The following is a 9,274-nucleotide window of genomic DNA, read 5'->3' on the forward strand; positions in this document are numbered from 1 at the left end:
AATCTCAATACTTGTATTTTATAATATATAATAAATATCATTAAATTCATATATACTTTGCAATAAACATCGTTAATTTAAATCAATTCCTATATGGAGCCATAATCATTATTACACTTTTTAACAAATTCTCTTTTGCATATAATAATTAATGTTCAATGGAATTAGTTTTTAGAAAAAAATATATATTTTTATAATAATTTTACACTTATAAATTATGAAATTAATCTAATGATATATTTTCATTAGCACATGGGCTTTAATGTCATATAGATCAACCCTAGTTTGAAACCAATTCGTGATAATTTTTGAAAACTTAAGGTGCATCCTTGACTTACAACTGCAAGGTGCTCCCTTCAGGTCCCTAACTAAAACACATGTGCCTATTCTATTGAGTTGGATACCCTATGCTCATCATTATTTTTGGAATGCCCGCCGAGTGCATCCCTGCGTTTATCAATGATTAACCTACCACCTTCTATAAGCTTTAGAATAAATTCTATGCACACTTAGATCCCATGTTTCTTTGTATTTCAAATGACCGGCAGAAAGCAGAGACGTTGGACAGCATGGAGCGGGACTGATAAGTGAACAGTGTCAGTAAGTGGAGCTTACTGGTAGCGGTGGTGATATAAATGTTAATATTCATTTATAGTCAATGTCACTATACAGAGAGTCAATGTTTACGTCGAGAAGTATTACTAGGGCAGCGCCAGCATATCATAGGGTATTCAATGCGCCGGGAGATGCAGGGGAGATAGTCCACTAACACACGAATTCCCTTTTTTTATTTAGTGGCGAGTTTCCGAATTCGCGTGTTAGCGGGCTATCTCCCGTGCATCTCCCGACGCATTGAATACCCTATGGTACGCTGGTTAGGCGCTGCCTATTACTAAACCACTTATCATTGATTACAAATATATATATTTCTTTATTAACTATTTCAAAATTATACTTTTAATTAATATATAAAAATAAAAGTAAAAATTACTTTTTAAATTAAAAATCAATAGATATTTTTTCAAGAATAATATTTATACAATTTAATCCCCAATTAAATTTGTCAATTTTCATTTTAACTCTTTATAAACATAGCACTCTATTTATGTTATCGGTCCTAAGTTATCTTAAGCACCAAACCATCTCATCCCCAAGGTCGAGGAAATGGATAAAAAAAAAACTTAGGGGAAGCACCTTTCAATTTAGCCCAAAATAACTATCTAAAATCAACATGAGTATTTCCTCGTGTCGCAAAGGAGTTATTCTACTTTGTGTCGCAAAAGATGGTGTAAACAAGAGTGAATGACCATGTATGCAATTAAAACCAATGTAGGAATTAGTGAAATGGATAAACAACGACGCTGGTGGAGAGGGTCACCGAAACGGCGACTGCTAGTTCAAAAACAATGTTATGCATGCGACACTTAGGAAAGACAATGCAAAACTTGAAACAACACTTCTAAAAGTAAAAACAAACCAAAACACCAATGGTATTTCAATAAGTCATGTGAAAAAAAACTCACACAAGCCAAGGAAATAAAAATGACAAAAAAAACAGTAAAAGACTCGAAAAGCAAAACTTACCCAGAAAAGTTGTGCCAACTATGCCGAAGGTTCCTAGATGCAAATGTGTAGAATGAGCTCTGGGGCGTTGTTTAAATAGATTTAGAAGTCTTAGGGTTTATGACGTGCATGCCACAAATCTAGAAAAAAGTGACACTTGGCGGGAAGTTTCTAAAATCGACTTCGCATGTAGCTCCCAGTGCTAAAAATAGATCCCTATTTTTTAGGGATACCTTTTGTTTTTTCTTTTTCTTTTTCACGAAAGGCTGCCATGTATGCAGGGTTGGAATTTGACGGGCAAAATGCCCGTCACAAGGCATTTTGACCGTATTTTACGTTTACAAATTTTAAAAAGCCGTTTTTTGTGATGGGTTTTCAGAGTTATAAAACGTATTTTTTACTGTTCACTTTTTTACGAAAACGTCATTACTACCCTCTCAAACAAGTCTTCGAATCTGATCCTCGTAAACATATTTTATTGACCGGTCAATAAAGAAGTGCGGTAATATTTGGAATTGGTTCTATAATATTTGTTTTTATTGAAATAAATTAATTTCATGTTATTTAGTTTTTATTGAAATAAATTAATCTCATGTTATTTAAAGTTATAGGTGTATATTTGATAGCACTTATTTAGTCGTAATATATTTAGTCGTAATATATTACATTGAGTGATTAATAATTTAGTTTAATATTTGGAATTTACATTATAATATTTGTTTTTATTTAAATAAATTAAATTTATGTGGTTTATATTTAAATAAATTAAGTTTGTTGAGTTTACTACAAACTTGAACTTTACTTTGATTTCATGATATTATGATGGTGGAGAGGATGGGTACCATGGAGGACAGTTTTTGGTCAACTCCAAAGATTTTGAGATGGACATTTTTTTGGAAAGGTTTTTTTTGTTTACATTGGTGGAAGAAATCTGTTTGTTTTTATTGAAATTGCAACATTTAAATTATCTAATAGAAATCCAAATTAAGAAATTGAAATAGGAGTAGATTGATTGCAATAACAATGAGTTGGGTGTGAGTAAAATAGATTTCTAGATTTATTCATAATTTTTGTATCATGTGTTTGGGAGAAGCATTGAATCTGGATGGTTTGGGAGTTGTGGATCCCATCTATGAGTAAAACAACCTTTATGATTCAACAAATCATTTAGTTATGGTCACATTGTTTTTTTCTTATTATAAATATGTGAGAAAAATTAACACAGTTGTGTGATTGAAAAGTATTTTTTTAATTAAACCTTTATTGATGAAAGGTCTATTTATTATCAAAACATTTTGATTGAAGGGCAAAATTTTAAACATAACGTTCCTTGACGGCCAACACAAAAACCCAAAACGTCAAAATTTTTTTATCTGACGGGTAATGAAGAATCCAAATTCCAACCCTGCATGTATGCATGGAAATATTGCGCAGTTCTAAAGGGAACAAAGCAACTTGCCGACACATGCATTGGACATATATGCATCAGACAGCAAACTGAGGAAAGCTTCTATGTAATTCCTGGGCTGAGTGGCTCTCGCTGCCTCTACGCAATTTCCTAGTTGAAGACAAGGTGCCAGCTGGGTCAGCACAATTCCAAAGCTGAAGCCCAATGTCTGGATTTTCTGTGCAATTTCTTTGAGCAAGGCAGTATGTCAGACTCCTCTGCGCAGTTCTTGAGAGCAATACTGGTTGCCCTCTAAGATTGTGCAGTTTGCCAAGACAACGCGAGAACCGAATGTGAACCAAGTCATGTGAGGTCAACTTGTGGGTAGAAAACAGAACAAGTTAGCAAACACAAGTTGTCAAGCAAAAGATAACTTCAAATAAAAACACAAGTACCTAAGCAGTGCAAGACATGCTGCTAAGATGCTGAGGAGGGAGGCTCTAAAACAAAGCGAAGGAAAATTTTTGGAGGGTTTTTGTAACCGCTACAACAAGTTTATGCATCGTCCTTGGAGCTCTAATTGGTTTTGTTCCTTGGACAACTGGGTCTCCTTGCTAATGTCGACTATAGTCACTTTCAAAATCCATATTGATTACATCAAGTTAGGGATTATCAAAATAGCAATGTGAGGAACCATATTGCATATCAACCTTTGAAACAGTAAGATTCAAAGAAGACTGACACAACCACATACAACAATAATCTTGCTGTGCATAAGGTACCAAGCCCAATCTAGATCTGATTTCAAAGTTTTGCAGAATAATACTACGGTGCTCCAATAACAATTTATAGGTTTTACCATTCTTCAGTTGATCTCCAACATATCTAGAATTAATGCCAATAGATCATGGTCGTTCCCAGCAGAGCTACACTCCTAGTATATCACAACTCGCACAACTAATATTTACTGTCATTCATTTATTATCAAGAATTCTCATTCATTTTTTATCAAGAATTCTCATAATGCATATGCATTAGGGATTTCCACCATGGATCCATCCAACTAATACCGAAAAAATCTTCCTTCCACAGCTGTACTAAAATATAGGACCAATATCAGAATGTAGATACACTAGGATACACCCTCATCACCCTAGGGCTACATGGCCACCGGGCGCCTGTACCAGAACAATAACAGAAAAACCATTGCGATTCCAACCACATATATTTGATCAAGAGTTGAGTCATTAATCGCTTCAATGGTTAATGTTTTCAGTGTTAGATATGGCAATTTATACAAATCACTTGAGACCAAATCATGCTGACAATCGTAATAACATGGGCATAGTAAACTTTGATGTTAATTAAAACGACGCTACACTAACATGGGCATAGTAAACTTTAATAAACTTTAATATTAATTAAAACGACGCTACACTAAGGAGCCAATGTGAAGTTCTTGAGTGGACCACATAATTTTCAATGTTTGACAACATCTGCGTGGGCTTATGATGGATAGATAACACAATTTACTCATGGTGTACAACATAAGGAAACATAATTTACATAGTGTGTAAGAGGTTAGCTTGCGTAAATAACGATCACTCTTCATTGGATGATGTTTGGAAGTATTTATTCCTTTATTCAAAGTTTCAGTCATAACGACTTGGCCAGATAGGCATGTTTGGAAGTATTTATTCCTTTATTCAAAGTTTCAGTCATAACGACTTGGCCCGATAGGCAATGAAATGAAAGGTTCAGTCATTTAATGACTAGGACAGATAGGCTACTAACATTTACATATTCATGTATCTGAATTTTAGTTTAGGTTGCTTATACTTTGTTTTAGTTTGCCCTACATCAACCACTGTTAAATAAACATAGCATTATATTAGCTAAGTACATCAACTTAGAATCTCAACCCACTGTATGCATGCTTACTACATTAAAACAATAATGATCTATGCTACTATCATGTTACTATTGTTAACATCAATGCCAATTCAATGCCAATAGAATATTCTAAAATATTGTATGGAGGTTAAATCCCCACCATCCACCTAATAATTATTGATAACTAAATTAAAATTTTAGAAACTTTATTCTAAAATTAGCTTAGATATAATATTTTATCTTTTAAATATTATTTTTTAATAATATTATATATAGGGGGAAGCTCAACTTGCTATAGTCTTGTTATGAAGTATTATGTAAACCATGAGATTAAAGGTTAAAATGTCCCAAAGTAACTCGATGGAGGAAGTATGTGTCTAAGTCAAGAGTCTTAAATTATCTTAGGAAAAACTATTAAAAGACAACATAAAAGAAAGAATATATATATATAAGAAAAGGAAGTAATAATTTAAAAATATATGGAAAAAATGACCATTTTCCTAATAGTTATTAATAAGCTATTCTAAATTTTTTTTTTCCAAATAATAATAATAAATTAAATCACATTTATGAATAAAAAAATTAAATTATATCAAAGAGCATTCATATTTAACTGATCTTGACATAGTTTAAGTGATAACATTCCACTGTGAGCTGATTATTCTTCTCCTATCCAATAAACTCGCTAGCCTAAACTTAAACTCAACCTACAAAAAAAAAGCAAAAATAAACTAATTAACAATTAATTATGATATATTACTCATGTCAATGATACAAATTCTATGCAATTTGTTTTTCTAATGTATATATTCATTTATGGAATTTAATTGATTTGCTTTTTCCAAATTTAAATATGAGTGATTTCATTACAATATGTATTCATAACGCAAAAAATAATTAAAAGTTTTCTCTCGTATATATATATATTCTCAAAATGTAAAAGAACTACATAGCACTGCATATTTTTTAAAATATTGACTTTAGAAAATTGGAGTTTTAAAGCTCTTAACTACATCAATTTTCAAATTTTTATTATTGTTGATAACCACACGCGGTTTTGAAGCAGTCTCAAACCATTCGGTTTCCAGTTTAAAAACCATTATCGCCATTCTTTTCAGAGTTTGACGGTAAATTTTAAATTTTAATGCTGTCAAAAATCATTCAGATGATGACCCAGAAAATTGTTGGCTGCTCTTTAAACATGGTTCAGAAGATTCAAATAAGATATAATAAGACCGTGTGACGCGGTTCACGAGTTTAACAAAAAAAAAACTGATGTGCACGGAAATTTAGAAAATTATCAGATTACATAAACTCTGTCCACAAGAATGAAACAGCATGGATGGCCGCTCAGAACCATGAAAATGGGAAAGTCGAACACAATCAATATAATAATTCAAGTCCTTAATTCCTTCTCACTAGTGTTAAAACTCGGGCTACTCATACACGATCCTCAGTTATCCACGATTGTAGTGCCACGATCTGAGAAAATTAAATGTTCTTATCACTTTCAACAACTTAGAGTTAAGTATACGTAGATATATGTCTTCATAAATACCAGCCAGTTTGAGCCGTGACTGGAAGCATCTGTGGTGTATTGATGATGGTGAGGAGCTAGCAGGCTGGAAGATCCGAAGGAGGAGGAGGCAGAGATTGATTTGGGGCATTTCCATCCAGCACAACCCATGCCATTTTCAATCCCCAGCTCGTGTGAACCTCCAAGTGACAATGCATGAACCAAACGCCTGCAAAAGTTACACATTAATCATCAAAATCAAACAGATATGGACAGTAGAATTTGATGTCTTAGATCAATGCGACTAGGATTGTAAGAGGGGAAGAGATTGGACAAATGTAAATAATATTACCTGGGTTGTCAGCTCGGAATCGAATTGCCACCCAACCTCCACTGGGAACACCGACGGTGTTTCTCTGGGGAGGATCCACCAGATTGAAGTGTTTGGGGTCAGAGCGTGGATTGTAGTTCCCCGTGCCCTGCCCAACTACGAAGAAATCGTATCCATGAAGATGGAGAGGATGGCTCTCCGGCCCAACAAGACTTGTATCCTGGAGAACCACTTGTATGGTTGCGTTGAAGGGAACCACTTTGAGCCTCGTGTCGTTCAGAGTCCGTGTGTTATTCGGAGGGGTGCCAGTGTAATTAAATGAAAATGGCGGATTGTCCGGGAAATTCAACTTGTATACTCCTTTTGACTTCCCAAAGTAGTGGGCTTGAAGAAGCGCAGTGGACGGGAGAACGAAGGATATATTATTCATGGAGGCTGCGAATTTGGTTCCATTGGGACCTTGGCATTTCTGCCCTTTGGGACATGGATTCAATCCCAAACCAACGGTGAAGAAAAAGTGCTTATCAACGCTCTGAGGAACAGCTGCTGGAAACTGTGGTGTGGCCAAGCTTCTTAGCTTCTGGCTAAACTTGGTAGCAAATGAGGTATCGTTTAGAGCTGGAAGCGTTGGCTTAAAGGTGAGAGCTGGAGAGGATGAATTTGAAACCTGCGCGTACTCTAAGATGCCGGCCGTGGTTGAGTTATCAAAGGTTCCACTGCCTGTAACATAAGGCCGTGCCGCCATTAGAAATCTGGCGTTCAATGGCGGCGGAGTCGATTTAGCTTTCAAGAGCACGTTCGTGGTTTGGCCAGGAGAGATGAGAATTGCTTTCGTTTGGAAAGGCTTCACATACAGAGCGTCGATTTCCACCACGGTCATCGTGTGATTGGCGATTGCAAAGAAGAGTTCATCATTGAGAGCAGCATTGATTATACGGAGAAGATATATTTTTCCCGGGATCACTTTCAGCTTGAATGTATCTGCGCCATGCGTCAATATGAATTATATCCATCGAGATATGATTATGAATATATAATATTAGGATCTAATTGAAGGTCGAAGTTGATAACATACCTTTGGTGGAGCAGTTATAGAAGGGCCCAGGGAGCCCATTTATGGTATATGCGTCAGACACATTCGGCCCGCCACCATTTTGCATCGCTTCATTGATAACATTCTCCGTGTTTGCATTCCACCATTCTCCTGCAAATTCCAATTAATTCGAGAGCCAATTTATACGTAATTAGACTGTAAGTTCTGAACAACGCACAATTCTAATTACAACATGATTATGATGCAAGAATATTGGTGATTAATTAATTCAGTACCGAGGAGAATGGGTAATTCTCCGTGTGGTTTAGGGAATGGATAAGCAGCGTTTCTCTTGGGGTGGATTATAATAGGTCCATACAAGGTAGCACGCAAGCGTTCCTCTCTGCCCTGTGATGGTGAAATTGTAAATGTAGCTCTGTCCAGTTTGAATGGGGCACTGGGTCACGTAGGCGGGACCATCGGCCCATGCAGATCTTATCTGACGAATCCCGTGCCTGAGGAATGCATTGAAACCGTTACATATCACAGGAAGGTAGCAGATAATTAAAACGTAAATTATAAATTCGCCACAACAAATATGATGCTCTGATATGTCAGTCAGAAAAGAAAAACAGCTAAAGAAGTTCGCCAATGAATTATTAGACCTACCAATGAATTGTAACGTTGTCTTTCACATGATTTGTGACGTTAATTACCACTCGATCTCCTTCGCGAGCAATTATAGCTGGTCCTGGATATTGCCCATTGACGGTTATCAGAGGTTTCGTATGGCAGAGGCGAGTTATATTCTTCAGTCGGATCTGTAAATTATAATTAACAAATTACACAAATTAATTCATCATCTTCCAATGAAATATCTATGAAAATTGGATCATAACTTCTATAAATTTAATATTTAACTTCTAATATCCAATCCAAGACCTCAATATAACTCATATAAAGGAAAAGTTAATCAGAAAGCACAATGGATGAAATATATATGACCCACATGGAAATGATAGTGTCTCGTCTCAGCGGAAACATAATGAGCTAAAAAGGCGAATGCTAAAAGGTGGAAGAGTAGGCCTTTCCATATCTTCAAACTGCGTATTGCCATGATATTCGACCTTTGTCCTCTCAGACAACAAAGTTTTATTATTATTATTCTGTACTCTGTACAGAAAAATACTTCAGAGACTCTATACTCCTGCTGATACAGTCTGACCAGCTTGAATGTTTTGATGCCGCTGATCTGATCATTCTACTTGTGCTATTCTGTGTACTTATAGAAATGGAGAAAATCGGTTGTGAGGTCTAGTTTTAATTAGGTGGCGAGTTGGTCAGAAATGTTAACGTTAATGAATGACTGGCTACTTGGGAGGTGCGATAATTTCTTTTCTTCCTTGCGATGACTTTATTTGTTGAGAGTTAAAGGCTGTTGGGCCCATTGAAACCAAAAAGAATATTGAGTGGCAACAAAGAAACCATGTAAATTAGTGATCTCCATGATCTCCCAGGATCAATATGCAAACAAAGGCACGAACTTAACGA

The 9,274-nt window shown here is 35.5% G+C and overlaps 1 pseudogene; it reads right to left on the minus strand.

Moving 5' to 3' along the window:
• Window positions 1–6,457: 6,457 nt before the first annotated feature.
• Window positions 6,458–8,840, minus strand: LOC149154820 (laccase-17-like; annotated as a pseudogene).
• Between the last annotated feature and the right edge of the window lie 434 nt (window positions 8,841–9,274).

This window comes from Pinus tabuliformis, chromosome 9 (assembly GCF_031772625.1).
Source record: "Pinus tabuliformis cultivar Carrire ecotype Pingquan chromosome 9, CPIR1, whole genome shotgun sequence".
Lineage (NCBI taxonomy): Eukaryota > Viridiplantae > Streptophyta > Pinopsida > Pinales > Pinaceae > Pinus > Pinus tabuliformis.